At 39.2% G+C, this 17,953-nt stretch overlaps 1 protein-coding gene and 2 pseudogenes across 3 annotated transcripts in view; 1 reads left to right on the forward strand and 2 right to left on the reverse strand.

Annotated features, from left to right (window-relative positions):
* The window catches only part of LOC310722600 (uncharacterized protein), a 1,041,764-nt gene that overhangs the window by 640,163 nt on the left and 383,648 nt on the right, over positions 1-17,953 (forward strand). The gene's annotated exons all lie outside the window — the stretch shown is intronic.
* Positions 1-17,953, reverse strand: part of LOC310722957 (tripartite motif-containing protein 16-like) — a 112,426-nt pseudogene that overhangs the window by 3,870 nt on the left and 90,603 nt on the right. The window contains exon 10 of the transcript XR_014538314.1: positions 9,600-9,656. The product of XR_014538314.1 is annotated as a tripartite motif-containing protein 16-like (transcript). The remainder of the gene's footprint in view (positions 1-9,599; positions 9,657-17,953) is intronic.
* LOC310722582 (E3 ubiquitin/ISG15 ligase TRIM25-like) lies at positions 10,061-11,877 on the reverse strand (annotated as a pseudogene). Its single transcript, XR_014538316.1, has 3 exons — positions 11,192-11,877; positions 10,522-10,617; positions 10,061-10,370 (listed from the first exon to the last, which is right to left on the reverse strand). The product of XR_014538316.1 is annotated as an E3 ubiquitin/ISG15 ligase TRIM25-like (transcript).

Here is a 17,953-nt window from a genome sequence, read left to right on the forward strand (position 1 = left end):
ACAGGACGTTGTGTACAATGTAAATAAAAATAGATTGCAATGATTTTCAAATCTCATAAACCCATACGAAAAAATTTTTTATCTTTTGAAATGTATTTACATAAAGATATTTTCTATATATACACTTTTTCGCCCACTTGCTCTATATTTTTTAAATATATCTGAAAATCATTTAAAAGTTTTTTTTTTCTCCACATATTTTAAATCCAAGAAAATACATTCACATGAAACATTAAGAAAAATCTTTATTTTATGTATAAAACATGTACATACAACACATTTCACAAATCAAGGAACATATCTATATATCTCTATATCTAGTAAATTATATAATAAAGTAAATTATATAAAAAAAATTCACTGCAATCCCCAAAGCTCCTTTTAAGGAAAAAAAGAGGGGTGGGGGGAGGGAGCATTTTTTCAACAAATGAACATACTGTTATTAACTGCTGCACATTGCTTCAAATTAGCTAGCATACCAACTGCCCAATTCAAACTGATATTAGCTAACGTTTGCTAGTGAAATTGCTAAGGACAAAAGTAGACAAGTATAAATAAAAACTGCAGTTGATTTTGCTTATATTACCTTTAAAGATGCTTTGGCGATGCGATATCTGCTATGCTTTTATTACTTTATCGTTGAAATTGTTATTGAGCCATATCAATAGACAGCACAGTCGTAGCCCTGATTTCTGGTTGCTCTGTGGTATTGACGGGTGCACTGAGGAATATAGAGTCTACAATTACTTCTACCATCATGTAAAGAGAAGACACTTTCAACATCTACTTGAAGGCACATGACCTGGTGATCAACCATCCGAAGAAAGCCGATTATCAATGCAACATGTAGGTTAAAGTTGCCATGGCTCTAGTTGGAACTTACTTTTGGTCACTATTTCATAGTCAGAACCGACTAATACATTATTTGAAAAATATTTATTTAAGCTTTTAATTTATTATTAATGTTTAAAATGTTTGTATCGCTATTGATGTGGGGAAATTTATTATAAATAGGAACAACACAAAAATAGCTATATTGGTTCAAATAAATTACAGTTTCAAATCTGTTTAATATGTGGTGTTGAAGCCATTTCTATGGAAGTAATAATATTTTGAGTTTATTTTGTAAAATCTGAGAAAAACTTGTGTTGCAAATAAAATGTAGAAATTAGAATGTAAACAATTAGTCAGTGATCTAGTATGATGTAATTTGATTGGCTGTTAGATTAAGTATGAAAAAAATAAAACCCTGGGAACAGTCAGAAGTCACTGGACTTTGGAGCAACACAGTCTTTTGACCTACACGGAATTGCACAGTTAATTTGTAAGAAAAGTAAAGATCCTAAGTTTTTATTTCTTTTTGAGATTCATAATTAAACAGTCAAACGAAGAACTTTGGATTCAAGACTTTTATTTACTGACATTTTGTGTTGAGTACAAAAGAACTTTTGAAGTCCTAAGCTAGTGAGTCGGCTTGTTGCACTCAAATCCAAAGTCAAAAGACTGGCTCAACATAGTCAAAATAACGAGTAAATTCAGAAGATTGCTCGACAAAGCCGAAAGATGAGTCGTGCGAAAAGATCGCTAAAGAAAAATACACTCGTGATGGCGGCGAGCTAATCGAATGAGCGGATCTGAGGGAAACCTGCTAGCGGCTGCTAACAAAGACAATAGACCAATATGGAAGAAAACTACGTTGCAGCAAAAGAATACATAAAGAAAGCCAGAGGTAGCCTACATAGAGAGTGAGTCAGTGGCTGAATGAAACTTTCCCTGGAACAGTTCTGATATTTTCTTCATGACTCTATTAGCCATCGTCTAAAAGTGATAGTAAGTGTTCACTGAAAGTCATAGAGCGTGACATAAATAAATCCTACAAATGAGTGACTCTTTTAAACGAGTGTTTATAAGAAGATTAGAAGCTGTGGACACTATTAAGAATTGTGACAGCTTTTTTTTTTGGGGGGGGGGGGGGGGGGGGGTTTGAAGTCACATGACATGGCAGATGAAAGCGCAGCTGCTTGTGTTGACCAAAAGGGACGCCAAAGCCCACAGAAAAGGCTGTAGAGGAGAAACAGATATTCGGAATTTCAGCGTTTTATAAAAGACACAAACAAATGGATTGCAGATGTCCTAAAAGATGATATTAGGCCACACGATAGTGTATCCAAAGCTAACTCAGTGGTAAGCCACACTTCCAGTACTACTTCTGCAATGCTGAGAATTAAAGCTGAACGTGAAGCACTGTTGAAAAGAGCTGCAGCAATGAAAAAGAGAGAAGCAATAGAACAGGAACAAATTTGCCTAAGAATTAGAACACAGCAATTGGAGCTTGAAACTGAGCATGCTGCTTCAGACACCAAACTGAAGGTGAATGAAGAATTTGAAGATGCTCATGAATCTAAATATGATTTATCAGAGCTACCTTTGAACCCCTTATGTGTAGACAAGAAAAATACAATGAAGTATACAAAATACTATGTGCGTTTTGGATCTGGTAAGACATCCCTTACATTCAATCCAAAGCCAGACACTCAAGTTAGTGCTTCAGGTAGAAGAAAGTAATTGTCAAGGTTTGATGCTGTCAGCAGCACGCCACATCTTAATCATCATGATCACACTGATTTTTCTTCAGCACAAAGTGTTGCAGCCTCAAAACGAAGTCACTGAGTTGCTCATTAAAAAACAGAGTTTGTTTTGTCTCCCTCAAAGAGACATATCCACATTTACAGGAGATCCTCTGACTTACAGATCTTTCATAAGGGGATTCGAGCATGCTATCGACAGTAAAACAGACAGTCATCAGGACCGGCTGTACTACCTCGAACAGTTCATGAGTGGAGAGCCACTTGATCCCATTCAGAGCTGTGAGCACATGAAACCCGACAGAGCATATAAAGAAGCCAGAGAACTGCTTGATCCTCACTATGGAGATGAAATGACTATCGCTACAGCTTACATTAAGAAGGCTATGGAATGGCTGAATACAAGGCCAGAAGACAGAAAAGGATTGGATGCTTTTGCTTTGTTCTTGGTTGGATGTTGTAACACACTGAATAAAGTGGACTACATGGAAGAAATAAACAATCCTACCAATATGAAGTCCATTTTATCCAAACTTCCATTTAAACTGAAAGAAAGATGGAGAAGTTATGCTTATGACATTCGAAAAAGAACAAGAAGAAGACCCAGATTTTCTGATTAAGTGGAATATGTGTACCGACAAGCAATGGTTGCCAATGACCCGCTGTTTGGAGATATCCTGGACTTCATGTCAAGTAATCAAAACAGCTCAAAAAGGCAACCAAGCATTAGAAAAAGTGAGTCTTAAAGAAGCAGCTTTGCTGTGAATGTGTCTGCTACCAAAAGTAATGTCAGTAAAAGCCAACCTGAAAAAAATAACCATGCACTTAATGCGTGCAACAAGATTCAAGAACAGCCTCTGAAAGAAAAACTTCAGTTCTTGAAAATGAATGGCCTTTGTTAGTCCAAAGACTAAAAAAAGGGCCTCTTGTCCAGATTGTTCACCTAAGCACCCAGCTATCTTGCATGTTGTTAAGGAAGATGCTTCATCAAAGAACAACAGTGCAGACGACAGGTCACAAAGAACGAGTGAAGTCACAAGTGCTCTCGTGTCTGCAGGGTGCAGAAAAGTTGACCAATCTGGGGCCGGGAACAGTGAGTGTATTCTTCCCATCGTACCTGTGCAGATAAAATATAAGAAAGACACAGATAATCAAGACCTATGCTTTCCTAGATGAAGGAAGTACAGCGACTCTCTGCACTGAAGAATTGGTGAAGAAGTTGAATGTGTGGGGCAGAAAGACAGAGTTTGTGCTTCATACTATAGCGCAAGAACAGAAAGTAAATAACTATGAACTTACCGAACTGGAGTTGGGTGGCTTAGAGGAGCAAGATTACATTCAGCTTCCCAGTGTGTATACTCAGCTAGATATACCTGCAAGAAAGGCCAACATCCCACAGAAGAAAGATTTGGAGAAGTGATCTTACCTGAGTTGAGTCCATCTCCCAAAAATTGAAGCAGAAGTTGGTCTGCTCATCGGTGTCAACGCAAATAAAGCCATGGAGCCATGGGAAATCATTAATAGCCAGAACGATGGACCATACGCTGTAAAGACAGCTCTTGGCTGGGTTGTCAATGGGCCAATCAGCAGATGCCAAGAGAAGGAATCAGATGATGGCAAAGTTTCTTTGTCAACCGTATTTCAGTGATAAGCGTTAAAGACATGCTGATGAAGCACAACAATGCAGAATTTCCAGAAAGAAGATGTGACGACAGACGAGAACAGTCGCAACATGACAAACAGTTCATGCATACAGTGACAACATCAGCTCAGCTCGTGAATGGTCACTTTCGCATCAAGTTGACTTTGAAGGATGACAAGGTGAAGATGCCATGCATCCATAGTATTGCTGAACAGAGGATTAACTCTTTGAAGAGGAAGTTTAGTAGGAATACAGACTTCTTTTAAGAGTACAAGGCTTTTATGGACAACATACTGGAAAAAGGCTACGCAGTATGGATTCCAGAAGAACAGTTGATTCGCAGTGATGGAAGAGTACGGTTCATTCCACACCATGGGGTTTACCATCCAAAAAAGAGAAAACTTAGAGTCGTCTTTGACTGTGCTGTAACTTACCAAGGTGTGTCGCTAAATGACCAGTTGTTGCAAGGGCCTGACTAACAGTAACTAACACCCTTATCGGAGTATTGTTGAGATTCAGACAAGAGCCTGTAACCATGATGGCAGATATAGAGTCCATGTTTTACCAGGTGGGGATTCCAGACACGGACATGCTATGCTTTCTCTGGTGGCCAGATGGTAATCTGAATGTGGAAGCAGAAGAGTACAGAATGTGTGTGCCTTTGTTCGGTGATACATCATCTCCTAGTTGTTCGTCATATGCATTAAGAAGAACAGCGGAAGATGCCGCATCATAGAGTACACCAGAAGCCATACAGACAGTCCTCAAGAACTTCTATGTGGACGACTGTTTGAAGTCAGTAGCCGTTGCTCTTCTGAGGGAGCTGATGACATTGTGCGCAGTGGTGGTTTCCATTTAACCAAGTGGGTCAGCAACAACAGAGCCCTGCTAAGCTCCATTCCTGACCACAGACGAGCGGCTGAAGTCAAAGATCTCGATTTGGAGCATGATGAGTTACAAGTGGAACAGGCATTAGGCATGCAGTGGTGCACAAGTTCTGACAGCTTCAGGTTCAAAATACATCTGCCAGACAAGCTATGCACAAGACGGGACATTTTATCTGTAGTCAGTTTAGTGTATGACCCAATGGGTTTTTTGGCACCACTCCTACTACCTATCAAGCTTGTTTTAAGAGATCTCTGCCAAGAAAAGAAAGGTTGGGATGAAGAGAAAAGGCAGGCCGGACATGGATGAAGTGGCTGACAGACTTAGACAATCTTTCAGAACTCCGTCTGAACATCTTTCAGAACTCCGTCTAAAACCCCCTGCATTTGGGCCCACAAACGCTGCTCAAAGTCACAATTTCTCAGACGATAGTCAAGACAGATATGGCATTGTGTCATATCTTTTGCTGACAAATGACCGGGGTGAGAAACATGTATCATTCTTGATGGGAAAGTCCAGAGTCGCTCCACTCAAACAGATCCCGATCCCGAGAATGGAGTTGACAGCAGCAATGGTTGCAGTCAAAATCGATCTAATGTTGAAAGAAGAACTTGAAGTTTCCCTGATGGTGTCGGTCTTCTGGACGAATAGTAAAACAGTACTAAAATACATTGAAAAAACGATGCCCTTTGTTTCAAGAGGTTTGTAGCCAACCGTGTCTCTTTCATTAGAGAAGGGACTACATCTTCTCAGTGGAAGTATGTCAACACCTCACAAAACCCAGCAGATCAGGCTTCCAGAGGTTTGAAAATCCAGAGCTTCATGGAAAGTAAGAGCTGGTTTCAGGGGCCTAGTTTCCTGCAAAAAGAAGTTGAATGACCGGAATAATCTGAACAGAGTCCTTACCTGATTGAAGATGATGTTGAGGTGAAGACATCCGCTGCAGTGTCATGCACAAACTCAAACAAGTGCACAGATCCACTGAAGCAGCTCGTTTAAAATTAATCCAGTTGGCACAAAATAAAAAAGGCGGCAGCCTCGAATTTTAACTTTTTACTTTTACTGACGTTGCAGCACCTGAGCGAGAACAGAAAAGAGTTTGAACAGAACAGACAGCAGAATGAGAATGAGTCAGAGACATGCAGATCTAACAGATCGGCGATGCCTGAGGAGGCCAAGCATCCTGACATTCTGCATAAACAGCACAGAATAGCTTACCTCATTCTCCACCACATCCATCAAGAGTGTGGACATGGAGGTAGGAACCACATCTTAGCCATATTGCGACAATGGTATTGGATACCAAAAGCCAATGCAGCAGCAAGAAAAGTGATTTCAGAGTGCAACCTCTGCAGAAGACTGCCACAAGACCGTCTGCTCCCCGACAAACCATCCTTCACCAACATTATTTTGGACCTTTCAAGGTCAGAAGAGGACGTGCAAAGGCTAAGCGTTATGGAGTGCTCTTCACATGTTTAACTGTCAGGGCAGTGCATATAGAAGTAGCCCATTCTCTTGACACTGATTCATGTATTAATGCCATACAGCATTTCAAGCCAGAAGAGGTCAAGTGTCAATTATTTGTTCCGACAATGGCACCAACTTTGTCGGTGCTGAACGAGAGCTGCGGGAGGCATTTGCAGAGCTGGATCAGTCTCGTATCAATGAAGTCATGATGAGAAAGGGTGTGTAATGAATTTTTAACCCACCTGCTGCGTCTCACCACGGCGGTATCTGGGAGCATCAAATCTGTTCAGTGAGAAAAGTGCTGAGCTCTGTTGTGAAGCAACAGCTCTTAGAAGATGAAGGACTACATACTCTCTTATGCGAAGTTGAGAGCCTCATAAATGGGAAACCTTTACCACAAACACAGATCACCCCAATGACCTCGAGCCTCTGACGCCGAATCATCTGCTCACGTTGAGAACAGAGCATAGTTTTCCACCTGGTGTGGTCTCCAAAGATGATGTCTATGCCCGCCGGTGCTGGAGACAAATACAATATATGGCGGATACAAAAATGGGTCCGCTTAAAGAGTTAAAGGTTGTAGATGTTGTCCTCGTCACAGATTCGTTCCTGCCAAGAAACTACTGGATGTTAGGCAGAATCATGAGGGTGATGCCTGACTCCAAAGGCGTTGTTCGAAGTGCATAAGTTCATACGAAGACCAGCATAATTTAAAGACCCATAATTAAACTTTGTTTGTTGCAGGGAGAAGACTGATGATAGAAGAGAAAGTCTTGAATAGAATAGAAATTACCAGTTAAATAGTCTGTGAGAAGTATTTAGTTGTTAATACTTACCAGTTAATGTTTACCTTTAAATACTTTCCTGTGAAGAGAAGATTCTTGCGAAAAGGAATTGAAAAAGTGTTAAATGTAAGAGTGTAAATGACTTCAGTTTAGATTTGAGTTGGTAATTGATATGTTAAGGCCTAGTCAATTATGTTGAAGCCATATCTATGGAAGTAATAATATTTTGAGTTTATTTTGTAAAATCTGAGAAAAACCTGTGTTGCAAATGAAACATAGAAATTAGAATGTAAATAGTTAGTCAGTGATCTAGTATAATGTAATTTAATTGGCTGTTAGATTTAGTATGCAAGAAATAGAACCCTGGGAAACAGTCAGAAGCCACTGGACTTTGGAGTAACACAGTCTTTTGACCTACATGGAACTGCAATTAATTTGTAAGAAAAGTAAAGATTAAAATTTAAATTTTTTATGTTTTAAAAATTCATAATTAAACAGTCAAACGAAGAACTTTGGATTCAAGACTTTTATTCACTGACGTTTTGTGTTGAGTTTAAAAGAACCTTGAAGTCCTAAGCTAGTGAGTCGGCTTGTTGCACTCACAGTGGGCACTTGTATTTACACGTGTCTGATTCTGATGACGGTTTTTTTTTTTAGGGTTAGGGTTAGGGTTAGTCAGAATGCTTTAAAACAATTAAATAGTTTAATTAATAGTTTATTTTTGTCAGTGAATCAAAAGGAAAGGAAACGAACAAAATCCAAATCAAATCAATATTTTGTGTGAGCACCTTTACCTGTAAAACCAGCATCAATTCTTATAGGTCCACTTACACAAGGTTATTGAATAAACTCGCCAGGTAAGTTCTTGCTTCTATGGAGGTCAAATCCTTCTATCTCTTCATGTAATCCAAGGTGGATTCTATGACATTGAGATCAGGGCACTGTGGGGCCCAAACTCACCCAAATCACTTTCAGGACTCCTTGTTCTTCTCTACGTTGAAGAAATTTCTTAATGACATTGGCTATACAGCATGTTTATTATCTAACTGTATTTCTCCACATTAAGGACACCATTAATCCTGACCAAATCCCCAACTCAATTCCAGTTCATTGATTAAGTGACCAGACCATGAATAGTGAGTTCTACTGCCAGGTTTTAAGGCGTCCCAGGGAGGACATTCGTCTAAAAAACTACAATACAGTTCGTCTCGATCCCCTTTTAAATACCACCACTGTAAAATCTCTGCCTATATTAAAATAACAACACACACCTGTGCATTTTCCAAGCCACTTTTACTTCCTTTATTTTCTCCCAACATAACAACTTATTCTCCTCTGATCCAGCACCCTCTAACGACGGACACTGGTAACAACCACAGCAATCCTAAAACATGACATCCACATACATAGACATTTTAAGGTGTAAAATTGATTTATATATTTTACCAAAGCATAATTATCATTTTTAAATCTGATTTTTACAATGATACAAACAAATCACTTTTTTATTTATTTCCTAGCAAATTTTTCTTTCAGCTCCAAATTACAGACCATAAAACACCAACTATTATTCTTTTGGCCTGCACAACCTCATAGATGATCCTGTTTTCCACATGACAAACCTGAATCCAGCATATAGAGGCTAGGTGAATGTGGTGTGGAGTCTCTGGAGGAGCTTCATCGTATCAGAGACGCTGTAGAAGGACAGAGTTCCTGCACTGTGATCCACATACACTCCTATTCTGGAGGATGATGGAACTTTGAGATCAGTTTTAACTTGTTGTGCCAGAAATTAACATAAGAAGAACATTCCAGTCACCAGGACTGATTGTTGTGTCCAAACACACACTCATTAAACCGTCCTTTCCTTCTAATATCATTATATGAGACTGATATGAACACACAGTCCTCACTGCTCAACTCCACCTCCCAGTAACAGCGTCCACACACACTCTCTTTACTCAACACCTGCCAGCAGTAGTAAAATCTCTCTGGATAATCAGAGTACGGCTGCATTGTCTCACTGTATGTCACTACTTTGTTCTTCTCAGACAGAATGAGGTAATAATTTACTGTGTTGGGATCCAGAGTCAGATCACAGAAATCTAAACACATGAACAACAGGAACATCAGATATTAATCACAGAATATTTATGTAAAGTAAGTGTGTGTGTGTGTGTGTGTGTGTGTGTGTGTGTGTGTGTGTGTGTGTGTGTGTGTGTGTTGTACAAATACATTTCAGAAACTCGTCGCTGCTTTTTGGTTCTGAGAGTAAAATCTGAATGTTCTCAGCTGTAAAGAAAGAAATAAAATTGAATTTACAACCAAAAAAAACCCCCAAAAAAAGACATTTGGGTAAATCGTTGCTTGTGTTTTGATCAGAAATGTGTGTAGATCACATGATGCACTTTATCAGGAACGGATCCTCTTACCATGTTTACGGATTTTGATAAATTCCTCTTGGCAGAATTTAAGTCTCTTTTTCAGATTAGAGAGAGATTTCCTCACTGCATCAAATGAGATATTGACATTGATGCTAAGTGAATCTTCACAGACATCAGCTGGAACATTTGGTCCGTCGGTTTTGGGACTCTGATGTCTGGAAGCTAAAACCTGCATACAGCAATTAGAAATAACATGAAGTGGAGGAATGCAATAATTGTAAAGTTTTATATAAAATCTTAAATTATGGGGATTCTTGAAGTCTAAGAAACAGCCAATGAACCTGTAACCTTCATATTCCTCCTGGAAATGTGGATGTAATGTAACTTTATTTCCTGGAGGAAATGGATGTGATCGTGTGTGTGTGTGAAAGCTGCTTCAGCTCAGTGATTCTCCTCTGAAGATCAGAAATCTCCTGCTCCAGTTGCTCCAGGAGTCGTTCAGGTTGACTCAGTTCAGCCTTTTCCTGATCAGCTCCGTCACCTCCGAGCGCTTTTTCTCCATGGAGCTGATCATCTCAGTAAAGATCTTCTCACTGTCATCTACTGCTGTCTGTGCACTGAGCTGTTAGGACACACACACACACACACACACACACACACACACACACACACACACACACACACACACACACTCTCTTACTGGGACTCTAAATGACTTGATGTCCATGTTGTGAGTGTTTCTAGGAGCAGCTCCGTCTCTGCTCACTGCTCACCTTTATAATGTTCACATCCTGTTTCAGCTCCTGCACCTTCTTTTGCTTCTCCTGGATTCTCTGCTGGAATTTCAGCTGCTCCTCTTTCAGCTCAGTCTAAGGACAAATAAAATACATATTATAGTTGATGGTGTATGAGATGATGAAGACTGTGGTGAGATCTGCTATGTTGTTTGGTTTAGGGCCAGTGGCATTGAGTAAAAGACAGGAGGTGGAGCTGGAGGTAGCAGAGCTGAAGATGCTGAGATTTTCATTGGGAGTGACGACGATGGACAGGATTAGAAACAAGCAGCTTATTGTAAAAGACTGGATGTTGGTGTTTAAATATTCAGCACTGTGAGTTAAATGTGTAAATGAATGACAGATTAAAAAGTGAAGGATTCGACACTGTAAAGGTGTAAAATGAGGTTCAGATGGTTGTTGGTTGAATTGTTCACTGACTCCTCTGAACTGATACAGAGACTTTTATTTTACACTTCTTTACTAACAAACACATTCAGTAAAGCAGGAGAGTTTCCAGATTTTCATTCCAACAAATCAGGAGCCAGAACTGATCAAACTCATCAGACTGAGAGAAAATGATTGAATAAGTGGAATAAAACTTTGTGATTTTAGATGAATAATGTAATTTCTATGAACAGACTGAATATATCAGACCTGCATTTCTCACCTGTTGTTCAGTTCTGTAGGCTTTAACTGAGACGGTGTCGTGGCTTCTGTGTTCATCCGTCACACACAGATAACAGATGAAGGTTTGGTCGGTACGACAGAAGATCTTCAACACTTCATCATGCTCAGAGCAGATCTTCTCTTGTAGATTTCCAGACAATTGGATTAACTTGTGTTTCTTCCAGGAAGGAACTTCATAGTGAGGTTTCAGATGAGTTTCACAAAAGGAGGCCAGACACATCAGACAGGACTTGACGGCTTTATGTTTCCTCCTGCTACAGAAATTACATTCCACATCTCCAGGTCCAGTGTAACAGTGAGCAGGAGAAGCAGCTCGGACTTCAGTCTTCTTTAGTTTCTCCACCACTTTAGCCAGCATGTTGTTTCTGTGTAGAACAGGCCTTGGAGTGAACGTGTCTCTGCACTGAAGACAGCTGTAGACACCCTTCTGATCCTCCTGATCCCAGCAGCCATTGATACACACCTTACAGTAACTGTGACCACAGTGGACAGTCACTGGATCCTTTAGGAGATCCAGACACACTGGACATCTGAACTGATCCACTGAAAACTGATCAACTGAAATACTGGCCTCGGCCATTTAATGCACTTTACACACTGAGCAAAAAAGAGACAGAAAGAGAGAGAGAAAGACTGGAGTTTCGTTTTCTCCTAACTGAAAGTCACTTCTTGATGTTGTGCATGTGAGAGAGAGAAAAGAGGAGGAGTTCATAAACATTAATCATTTCATGAACAGAGTTGCTTCTAAGACTAAATAAACCCTGCAAACTGTCTCAAAAACTTGATTCATCTAAACCAGGGATCTTCTGCTATGTGTGTGTGTGTGTGTGTGTGTGTATTTGCACTGTTTGTCCTACTTCTGTGGATTATTGTGTGTGCAGATACTGAATTAATCCAAAGTCTGTCTAATATCAACATCCATGCTGCTGTATAACAGTGAAAATGAGGATTTTTTAAACAGTTGTTGAAATTAGGTCTTAATTGCAGTAGTAAAAAATATTTCTCTCTATATTCTCTTTGTATTAAAACATATAACCAGTATTATTAAAGGCAGTGCTCATTAGTATATATGTCTACATTAACATATACATGTACACAGTGGTGGGCCGTGCATTTGGTACTTGGGCCTTCAGTGGGGACGTACCCGACTTAATCCACCTCTTAATACCACCATTTTCACGTTGCAATTATAGATACCATAAATATAAACATTTCGCATATGAAGGGTGAAAACCATTTTACTAAAGCAAGAACCCCAGCTAAGACAACTCCAAACTGCAACTGTGCACTAGCTAGCTTCAGGGTTGGCCTAGCTTTTCTTGAATCTTGATTTTTAAGTATGTCCGAGACCAAATCAATTTCTCTTCCTCTGTAGGCATAAAAAAGTCTAACTTAGATGTATTAATGTGTGCAGAGCTACAGACGTGTTTTGCTGGTCGAACTCGGCTGTAACAGTTTCCCTCTGACCAACCAATCAGAGAACAGAACAACGCTGACACTATTCTGGGCCAGCTAGCTGAATTTGAAATCTGATTGGTTAACCTGTTAGCCTTCGGCACAGATTTTGGGACTCACAGCTGAAAATTCAATTCAATTCATTTTTATTTGTATAGGGCTTTTAACAATGAACATTGTCTCAAAGCAGCTTTACACAGATAATGTGGCGATTAAAAGTAAATATATTCTTTGTAAGTACGTTTGTCCCTAATGAGCAACTGTGGCAGGGAAAAACTCCCCGAGATGGCATAAGGAAGAAACCTTGAAAGGAACCAGACTCAAGAGGGAACCCCGTCCTCATCTGGGTTGCACCGAGTGTCCATTTGAAGCAGATATACAATGTTGCGGGGTACAGTGATGATGATCAGAAGCGAACTGTATTCCTGAGTCAGTGTAGCAGACTGTTGACATTAACTACAGTCCAAATCCATCCTCAAAACGCCCGTTCTTACTCCGGAGTTTCATGGAGCACCCAAGGTGTTGATGAGAAACAGTCCCGAGCTGCACAGAGTGGCCTCCAGTCGAAGAGAACACTATCCAGAGGCAGGCCTGGACAAAGTGGGAACATCCACTGAGGGGAGAGGGGCAGGAACAGTGGTCACTGGAGCCTCAGGAGCATGTTTAACTCGACCAAGAAAGAGAGAGAGAGAGAGAGAGAGAGAGAGAGAGAGAGGAGGGTGACAGGAAGAGAAGGATATGGATTATTAAGTGTCCTTATTGTTGTATGAACGTTAGTGTCACTGTGCAGTTTGGACTCTGTGCAGCAAGACTCGCTATGGCAGCATAACTAAAAGGGAGAACCAGAAGGTAACAGACATGAGGGATCTCTGGAATAAGAGACGACCCACCACACCACCGTCAACAAACCTGAGTGAACGTGTAAATGTGAGGGGACGACAGCATACAAATATCCCAGTTCACCAAACACTCTATATCCACGTTCCCTCCAGATCTGAGCCTTTACCTAAGAAAAAAAATCTACTGATCAAAGGTTTGACTAAATAAATAGGTTTTCAACCTCGACTTAAACACTGAGACTGTGTCTGAGTCCCGAACACTGGTTGGAAGGCTGTTCCATAACTGTGGGGCTTTATAAGAGAAAGATCTGCCCCCTGCTGTCGTCTTTGTTATTTGAGGAACCAACAGATAGCCAGCACCTTTTGATCTAAGTAGGTGTGGAGGATCATACTGGTACAGAAGTTCACTCAGATACTGCGGTGCGAGACCGTTAAGTGCTTTATACGTCAGTAGTAGTATTTTATAATCAATGCGAAATTTTACCTCTTGATGAAATCATTCATAAACATGGGATTCGCTTCCATTGCTATGCTGATGACACACAGCTATATATTTCAGCAAAGCCAGATGAGAGAGATTAGCTTAACAATGTTGAGAAGTGTGTAAAGGACATTAGACAGTGGATGCTTAATAACTTTCTTCTGCTCAACTCAGATAAGACGGAAGTACTTTTACTAGGACCACATGCAGCTGGAAGTAAACTTTCCGATTACGTAGCATCTCTGGATGGTGTTTCTGTTTCAGCATGTACGGCTGTCAAAGACCTTGGTGTGATTATTGACCCTAGTCTTTCCTTTGAGTCTCACGTGAATAATATCACCAGGATCGCCTTCTTTCACCTTAGAAATATTGCTAAAATTAGAAATATGATGTTGTTACAGGATAAAGAAAAACTAGTTCATGCTTTTGTTACTTCTAGATTAGACTACTGTAATGCTTTACTGTCTGGGTGTAATGCTTTACTGTCTTAGATCAAAGGTTTGACTAAATAAATAGGTTTTCAACCTCGACTTAAACACTGAGACTGTGTCTAGAAGTAACAAAAGCATGAACTAGTTTTTCTTTATCCTGTAACGACATCATATTTCTAATTTTAGCAATATTTTTAAGGTGAAAGAAGGCGATCCTGGTGATATTATTCACGTGAGACTCAAAGGAAAGACTAGCGTTAATAATCACACCAAAGTCTTTGACAGCCGTACATGCTGAAACAGAAACACCATCCAGAGATGCTACGTAATCGGAAAGTTTACTTCCAGCTGCATGTGGTCCTAGTAAAAGTACTTCCGTCTTATCTGAGTTGAGCAGAAGAAAGTTATTAAGCATCCACTGTCTAATGTCCTTTACACACTTCTCAACATTCTTAAGCTGATCTCTCTCATCTGGCTTTGCTGAAATATATAGCTGTGTGTCATCATCATAGCAATGGAAGTGAATCCCATGTTTATGAATGATTTCACCAAGAAGCAGCATATATAAAGAGAAAAGCAGTGGGCCTAAGACAGATCCTTGAGGAACACCAAACTTTACCTCAGAGAGTGTGGAGAACTCACCATTTACATCAACAAACTGATAGCGATCAGTCAAATAAGACCTGAGCCAAGAGAGAGCTGTTCCCTTTATTACAACAACGTTCTCAAGTCTAGCAAGTAGTATAGTGTGATCAATGGTGTCAAAAGCTGCACTAAGGTCGAGCAAAACAAGTAAGGAGACAAAACCCTGATCAGAAGCCAAAACCAGGTTATTTACCACCTTAACTAGCGCCGTCTCTGTGCTATGATGAGGCCGAAATCCTGACTGATACATTTTAAAAATGTTATTCATAAGTAGGTGTGAGCATAACTGCTGTGCTACAACTTTTTCTAAAATTTTGGATATAAAGGAGAGATTTGATATTGGTCTGTAGTTGGACAGCTGACATGGGTCAAGGTCAGGTTTCTTAATAAGGGGGTGGATAACTGCCAGTTTGAAGGATTTTGGTACACAACCAGTGCTAATGGAAGAGTTTATTATTTTTAAAACAGGTTCAATTACCTCTGGAGTTATCTGTTTAAAGAAACTTGTAGGCAAGGGATCGAGAATGCAGGTTGATGATTTTGATGAGGAAATTAAAGAAATTAGGTCATTCTCATGAATAGGAGTGAAGCTTTGTAGTTGATTGTCTGCTACAATTACACTGCTGTCTTCAGGGTTACTTGTAAAATAATTTGGATTTATATTAACCGTCTGGATTTCTTGCCTGATGTTTTCAATTTTATTATTAAAGAAGTTCATGAAATCATTACTATCTAAATGCTGTACCTAACTTTAAATGTTAACAGTTCCTGATAAAAGTGGGCTACATACACAATTTAAACCCCTTTACTTACCTTGAGCTTTACTTTCCATTATTCAAAGTTGAAACAAAGTTGAAAAATATCCTGAAATGAATTTTTTTTCTTCTTCATACAGTAGGGCAAAATTTTTTTTAGTATTTAGTCAGCCACCAATTGTGCAATTTCTCCGATTTAAAAAGATGAGAGAGGCCTGTGACTTTTATCATAGGTACACTTCAATTATGAGAGACAAAATGAGAAAAATAAATCCTAAAACCACATTGTCTGATTTTTAAAGAATTTATTTGCAAGTTATGGTGGAAAATAAGTATTTGATCAATAACAAAAGTTCATCTCAATACTTTGTTATATACCCATTGTTGGCAATGACAGATCAAACGTTTTCTGTCTCCACAAGGTTTTTACACACTGTTGCTTGTAGTTTGGCTTATTCCTCCATGCAGATCTCCTCTAGAGCAGTGATGTTTTGGGGCTGTCGCTGGGCAACACGCATTTTCAACTCCCTCCAAAGATGTTCTATGGGGTTGAGATGTGGAGACTGGCTAAGCCACTCCAGGACTTTGAAATGCTTCTTACGAAGCCACTCCTTCGTTGCCTGGGTGGTGTGTTTGGGATAATTTTAATGCTGAAAGACCCAGCCACGTTTCATCTTTAATGCCCTTGCTTATAGAAGGAGGTTTTCACTTAAAATCTCACGATACATGGTCCTATTCATTCTTTCCTTTACACGAATCAGTCGTCCTAGTCCCTTGGCAGAAAAATAGCCCCAAAGCATGATGTATGGTAGGTATGGTGTTCTTTGGATGCAACTCAGCATTCTTTCTCCTCCAAACACGACAAGTTGAGTTTTTACTAAAAAGTTCTACTTTGACCATATGACATTCTCCCAATCCTCTTCTGGATCATCCAAATGCTCTCTAGCAAACTTCAGATGGGCCCGGACATGTACTGGCTTAAGCAGGGGGACACGTCTGGCACTGCAGGATTTGAGTCCCTGGTAGCGTAGTGTGTTACTTATGGTAGCCTTTGTTACTTTGGTCCCAGCTCTCTGCAGGTCATTCACTAGGCCCCCAGTGTGATTCTGGGATTTTTGCTCACCGTTCTTGAGATCATGACAGCTCTTTGGTCTTGGGCCCCACTGTATACAAATTACGGTGGCCTAGAAGTGCAACACATGTTAACAAATTGGAAAACAAATGAACAAATTAGAAAACACTAACAAATGCAAAAACAAAATAAAAATGCAAGAAAATAACAAATCCGAAAAAACATTAACAAATTCGAAAACACAACGACAATTCAGACAAACAGGAAAAGGTAGGTATAGTTTGCGAGTTTACAACAGTCTTTATTTAATTTTTGATTTTGATTTATGCTTTTATTAAGCAAGTAGCTATATACAAACAACGTGGCAATAACAAGTACAATTTACATTTCAATAAACAGAACAGGTTCATAATAATACAATTACATACACATATATTTAGGGGAAAGAGGGAAAAACAATAGAGAAATAAATACAATTTATAATAATAATAATTAAATTAAATTAAATGATACAAATAAACAGGGCTTTGGTTTATTCTGTAAATCAACAGGGCTTTGGTTTATTCTGTAAATCATATTTTACTTTCAAGTATTTAGATTTTGTATATAAAATTTTCACATCAGAAGTATTTTATTAACAATAAAGTCATCTTTGTTATTATTAATTACAAGTCCAAGTTCCTTCACAGTGAATTTTCTTATATAGGGAACCATTTGGGTAAAGCCAGTTAGGTATATCAGACTATAAAGCGTCTGAAGTACAACAGTCTGGGGAATGAGAAAGTTGGAATGTATGTGTAAAAGTGTACAAACTAATCTTTATATCATGATATACTGCAGCATCTCCAACATCACTGCATATGAATGTCCTTCCTCAAAGTAGCTTTGAATTAATTCTAGTTTCTCCTTGCCTGCCAATGGTTACTTTTTGTATTTTCTTATATTTAAAGGTGCACTAATCGAAATAAAATAAAATTTAGTTTAAAGTAAACAGAGAACTTTACAGATGAACAAGAAACAAAGTTAAAGGATTTAATACTTCCTGTATATCTTGAATGACAGGT

The sequence above is a fragment of the Silurus aristotelis genome (genome assembly GCF_946808225.1).
Source record: "Silurus aristotelis genome assembly, chromosome: 29".
NCBI classification, from domain to species: Eukaryota; Metazoa; Chordata; class Actinopteri; order Siluriformes; family Siluridae; genus Silurus; species Silurus aristotelis.